The following is a 6,963-nucleotide window of genomic DNA, read 5'->3' on the forward strand; positions in this document are numbered from 1 at the left end:
GGACTAAGGTGTGCCTGACCCAAGCCATGGTATTTTCAGTAACTTCATATGCATGAGAAAGTTGGACAGTGAATAAAGAAGACATAGAATAATTGATCCTTTTGAGTTATGGTGTTGGAGGAGAATATTGTAAGTGTCACTGGCTGCCAAAAGAACCAATAGATCTATGTTGTAAGAAGTGCAGCCAGAGTGCTCCTTTGAGGCCGGGATGGCCAAACTTCGTTTCTCATACTTCGGACATATTGTTAGGAGGGAAGAGTTGCTGGAGAAGGATATCATGTTTGGTAAGGTAGAGGGTCAGAGAAAAAGAGGAAGACCCCCAAGTGGCAGCATCAATGGGCTCAAGCATGGCAACAATTGTGAGATTGACTCAAGACTGGTTTTGTTTTGTTGTGCATATGTTCACTATGATTCGGTACTGACTCTATGGCACCAACCTATAATAGTAAGGTGCTACATTTTTTCTTTTTTACTGTTTTTCATTCTTCTTAGCTCTTTCTGCTTCCTCTCCTGTGCATTTATTTTCTCTTTTTATCTATTCTTTTTTTTTTCTCCTCAACCCCACATTTTTTTTTTTTTTCAACTGTTAGGAGATACTGAGCCTACTCAATTTTATTTGATAGATCAGCCTGCCCTCAGCTGCTGTACACAAAGAATGATTAGAGACTAATTACCACACTCCCTTCCACTGCAATCTCTACCCCAAGATAGGTGACAAGCATCTCAGTGCTGCCCAACTAGCAATCAGAATAGCACACCTGCCCATCAAACATATATATGGAAAAAAGAAAACGTCAAGGTGAAACAAAGCAAGATTCAATTAACTAAAAATACAATAGCATCATGATGTCTTGTAGACAATAGGCAACCTCAGATCATACATACATAAAAACAATGACATAGTAGCTCAAGCAAGTGACCAAAACACAGAGCCAGACAACTTTTCTCAGGAAAAAATGGTGTTGGGACTACATAATAAAGAATTCAAAAGAATTAAATTTAGGGCCCTTCAACAGAATAAAAAAGAGAAAACTGGAAAACAAAGACAATACCAAGAAAATTATAGAGAGACAATCAAAGAAAATATAAGGTATAGAAAAGTTCAAGAAAACAACAGAAGAAAAAATGACAATACGAATGGAAAATTACAAGCCATACAAAAACAGCAAATAGATAGCCAGAAAACAATAGAATAAAAACTAAGGATAGATAATGTTTTGAAAGGGCAAAGGAGTAGTATTGAATCAGTATAAGACAGAACTAGCAAAATTGAAGGCAAATCTTTTAATATTAGTCTGTTAAAAGAACAATCAGAAAAAGGAAATGAAGAAAATCTAAGAATTGTGTGGGACACCATCACAAGAAATAACTTGTGTAGGACCAGAATTTCAGAACAGGAAGAGACATAATAATTTTTAAAGGAGTGACAAATTTTCGAGGGTTTGTTGAAAGTAAACTTCACTAATATAATGAAAGACAAGAAGGTATGTATACAAGAGGAAAAGACAAGAAGATATGTATACAAGTCATAAGTATGGTAGGCTCCAAAAGAATATCACCAAGATACAGCATAACTAAATTTGCCAAAACCAAAGATAATAAATATAATCCTGAGAGCAGCTCAGGAAATATGAAAAATTACCTACAAAGGAGAACTAATAGAAGTAAGCACTAATTTCATGGTAGAAATCATGAAGGCAGGAAGACAACAGCATTGTTCAGAGGACAATTAATATGAAAGCATACATCAAAAAAGAAGAACCAAAGTTAGCAACAACACATCTAATAATTCAAAAAGTAACTACAGCACAAAAAGGATGCTAGACATAAGAAAAAAAGAAAAGAATAAAGACTGTAACAGAACCTAAGCCTTGGTATTTTTCAAGTGGTTACAAATTGTGCTGAGAACCTTAAGGTCAGCAGTTTGAAACTACCAGCCGCTCCACGGGAGAAAAATAAGGCTTTCTGCTCCCGTAAAGATTTACAGCCTCAGAAACCCTGTACAGGGTCGCTATGGGTCGGAACCGATTCGACGGCACCTAACAACAACAACAATATACATGTGAAGAGTCCTGGTGTAGCACTGTGGGATAATGTGTTGGACCACAAGTTTGGTTTGATCTACAAGATTGGCTGTTCAAATTCACCAGCCGCTCCTCAGAAACCCTATACGGGGTCACTATGAGTCAGAACCTACTCGACAGCACTTAACAACAATATGCATGTGAAAACTGGACAATAAATAAGGAAAGCCAAAGAAGAATTGATGCATTTGTCAGATTCAAAATGGCCAATACCAGTCCACTTCAGTTCACTAATGCCTAAGATATCAATGCTTATGCATTCTATTTAATTTTTGACAACTTCCAATTTTCCCAGATTCATACTTTGTACATTCTATGTTCCGATTTTCAATGGATGTTTACAGCTGTTTCTCTTCATTTTGAGTTGTGCCACACCAGCAAAAGAAGGTTTTGTGGGCTTTTCTTCCACGAGCTTAACTCCATTGGTGTCAACTCTACTTTGAGGAGGCAGCTCTTCCCCAGTCGCATTTTGAGTGCCTTCCAACCTGAGGGGCTCATTTTCCGGCACTGTATCTGACAGTGTTTCTCTGCTATTCATAAGATTTTCAGTGACTAAAGATTCGGAAGTAGTTTGTCACTCTTTCTTCCTAATCTGTCTTTGTATAAAAGCTCATCTGAAACCTGTCCACCATGGGCAACACTGCTGGTTATTTAAAATACCGGTGGAATAGCCCTCAGAATCACAGCAACTCACAAGCCACCACTGTATGACAGACAGATGAGTAGTGACCGTTAATTGGGATAGATCCATATTAATGCCCATTCCAAAGAGAAGTGACCCAACAGAAGAAGACCATTGGAGAATATCATTAATACTGCATGCAAGTAAAACTTTGCTAAATGTATTTTAAAAATGGCTGTATCAGTACATTGACAGGGAACTGCCAGACGTTCAAATCAGATTCATATGAGGACAAAGAACAAGGGATATCATTGCTGAAGTCAGATGGATATTAGGTAAAATCAGAGAATACCAGAAATATGTTTTGACTGTGCAATAGCTTTTGATCATGTAGATCATGACAAGTTGTGGACAAAATTGCAGAGAATGAGTATTCCAGAACACTTAACTGTGTTCATGAGGAACCTGTATGTAGACCAAGAAACAGTTTTTCGAATGAAACGGGAGAACAATGAATGATTTAAAATCAGGAAAGATGTGCTCCAGGTTTGTATTCTTTCACCATACTTATTCAATGTGTATGCTGAGCAGATAATTTGAGAAAGTTGATTATATGAAGAACATGGTATCAGGATTGCAGGAAGTGTCATTTACAACCTGGGATATACAGATGATACAATCTTCCTTGCTGAAAGCAAAGAGGACTTAAAGTACTTGCTCATGAAGATCAAAGACCACAACTGTTGGTTGGGGTTACACCTCAATGTAGGGAAAACAAAAATCCTTTCAACTGAACCAATAAATAACAGGAAAATAAATGGAGAAATCAAGCGATGTATTACATTAGGCAAATCTGCTGCACAAGACCTCTTTAAAATGTTCAAGAACAAAGATGTAAATTTGAGGACTAAGGTGCACTTGACTCAAGTCATGGTATATTCAATACCGTCATATGCATGTGAAAATTAGACAGCAAATAAAGAAGACTGTAGAAGAATTGATACATTTCAATTATGGTGATGAGGAGAATATAAAGAATACTCTGGACTGCCAAAAGAACAAACAAATCTGTGTTGGAGGAAGTACAGCCAGAATGCTCCTTAGAAACCAGGATGGCCAGACTTCATCATTCCTACATCAGATGTATTATCAGAAGGGACCAGTTCCTGGAGAATGACATCATGCTTGATAAAGTGGTGGGTCAGTTAAAAAGAAGAGTCCCAATGAGATGGATCGGTGCAGTTGCAGCAGCAATATGTTCAAGTGTAGCTACAACTGTGATTTTGCTGCAGGGCTGGAAAGTGTTTATTCTGTTGTGCGTAAGGTCTCTATGAGTTGGTAACAACTTGATGGCATCTAACAACAACAAAGAGAATGGTCAGCCAAAAAGAAGAAAACTCCCAAAGACATGAATTGGCACAATGGCAGTAGCAATGGGCTCAAATTGAACAACAATTGTGAGGTTAGTGCAGGACAAGACAATGTTTCATTCTGTTATGCCTAGGGTCACTATGAAATGGAACTGAGTTGATAGCACCTAGAAACAACAGCTACATGATGTGTTGAGCTGGCACTGACTTGACAGCACTTAACAACACAAAAGCAATTATGTTAATGTTCCCACTCATGTTTCAGTTTATAGTAATGTGGTGTTTTATAAGTTGCTGTGATGCTTCGAATTATGACAAGGGTACTTTAAATCATAGCAGGGCCTTCCATGATTAACAGGTTTCAGACCACTTCTGAAGGGTTAGTCACTGAAAACCTTATGAATAACAGAGGAACATGTAGTGGTTGAAGACAAGCCCCTCAGTATGCAAGACAATCCAGACACATTTTAGGAAAAGCTGCCTCTTCAAGTAGAGTTGACTTTCATGATGTGGGACTTTCTTGATAGGGCATAACTAAAAATGAGAAGGAAAAAAAACACCAGCTGCAAACAACCATTAATAATCAGAATGTGGAATGTACTAAGCATGAATCTAGGAAAACTGAAGTCACCAAGAATGAAGTGGAACATATGAAGACTGGTATCATAGGCATTAGTAAGCTGAACTAGACCAATATCAGCCATTTTGAATCAGACATTCGTATGGTTTATTCTGCCAGGAATGACAAATTAAAAGGATTGACATCACATTCTTCATCAAAAATAGCATTTCAAGAGCTACCTTGAATTAGAATGCTGTCTGTAGTAAGAGAATATCCATATGTCAACATATGGAATATCAGTTAGTACTATTATTACTTAACATGTGCACAAAGTATGAAGGCCAACGATGAGAAAATTCAAGAATTCTACCAGGGATTGACAGAATTGCAATACAAATTGCAATATTTTAACAAACTGATGCTTTTTGGTCTGTGCCAAGAAATTTGGAAAACTATCTGGCCAACTAATTGGACGAATTCTGTATTTGTGTCTATCCCAAAGAAAGGCGACCTAATGGAATGCAGTAATCATTGAATATTATCTTTAATATCACATGCAAGTAAGAAATTTCTGAACAGAAAAATGATTGCTGCAGTACATTGACAAGCAGATGTCAGAAATTTAAGCTGGATTTAGAAGAGGGCATGGAATAAGGGATATCATTGCTGACATCAGATGGGTCTTGGCTAAAAGCAATGAATACCAGAAAGATGTTTACCTGTGTTTATTAAATATGCAATGGCACTCGACTGTGTGGATCATAACAAACACTGAGAAGAGTGGAAATTCTTGAACACTTAATTGTGCACATGATAAACCTATACATTAAATAAGAGGCTGTTGTTAGAACAGAGCAAGGAGATGCTGAATGCACTAGAATCGGGAAGCCTGTGTCCTAGGGTTGTATTCTCTCACCACACTTATTCAATCTGTATAATGAGCAAATAATCTGAAAAGCTGGATTTATGAAGAAGAATGTAGCATCAATATTGGAGGAAAACTCATCATCAACTGTGATATTTATATGACACCATCTTACTTGTTGGAAGCCAAAAGGAACTTAAAATACTTACTAATGAAGATAGAAGACTAGAGTAGTCAGTATGGATTGCATCTCAATGTAAAGAAAACAAAAATTCTTACAATTAGACCAATAAGTAGCATCATAATAAATAGATTAAAGATTGACTTTGTGAAAGATTTCATTTTACTTGGATCCATAATCAACACTAATGGATGCAGCAGTCTAGAAATCAAATGATGTATTGCATTAGACAAATCTGCTGCAAAATATCTCTGTAAAGATGACCATGGTACAGAGTTCTTAATCACCTTACATGCTTATGAAAATTGGAAAATAAATAAGGAAGACCATAGAAGAATAGATGCATTTGAATAAAAGCATTGACAAAGAATATTGAAAGTACCATGGACTGCCAGAAGAAGAAGAACAAAAATTGCCTTATAAGAAATGGAGTCAGAATGCTCCTTGAAAGTAAGGATGGGGAGACTTTATCTCACATACTTTGGAGATGTTATCATGAGGGACCAGTACCTGGCAAAGGGCATCATGCTTAGTAAAGTAGTTGTTGTAATAATGTAAGCAGAGTCTCGATTGTTTTATTGTCTGCAATTGCAGTATTGTGCATTGCTTTGGTTTTATATGAATTATCATGCTGCATTATATGAGCTTCTAGGAAGAACATTACTATCTTAATTCCTGTCCTGAATACTCCTCTTAGGAAGGAAGCTATATCTGTCTAGAAAACAATAATCTAATGTTGTTCTGTGCCGTGGAGTCGGTTCTGACTCATAGCGACCCTGCTCAGGGTTTCCAAGTCTGTAAATCTTTACAGGAGCAGAAAGCCTCATCTTTCTCCCACGTAACAGCTGGTAGTTTCGAACTGATGACCTTGCAGTTTGCAGCCCGATTTGTAACCACTATGCTACCAGAGCTCCTTGCCTAATAACCATACCTAATGACAATACCTAATAGGTATTGTTTAAGAAATGAGGGTGGGATTCTGAAATAAACTATCAAATGAGTCAATGAAAAAAATAATAAACTACTTGAAGAGTTTAAGAAGAACTGGGACTTTAGAGGCTAGAGAAAAAAAAAAAAAAACAGAGAAGAGAGGAAAGGAGTGGGGTGTGAAATAGAAAGGAAAAGTGGAGAAACGTGGTCAACATAATTTTAGTTCATAGACAGCCCTATTGTTCCATGATCAAGTTCTTTCATATTTGATTTTCGATGTGGCAGAGCTTCTCCTGTTGACACAAATCCTCAAACACGCATGCCTCTGTGAATGACATTTCAATGAAAA

The sequence above is a fragment of the Chrysochloris asiatica genome, unplaced genomic scaffold (genome assembly GCF_000296735.1).
Source record: "Chrysochloris asiatica unplaced genomic scaffold, ChrAsi1.0 scaffold00233, whole genome shotgun sequence".
NCBI classification, from domain to species: domain Eukaryota; kingdom Metazoa; phylum Chordata; class Mammalia; order Afrosoricida; family Chrysochloridae; genus Chrysochloris; species Chrysochloris asiatica.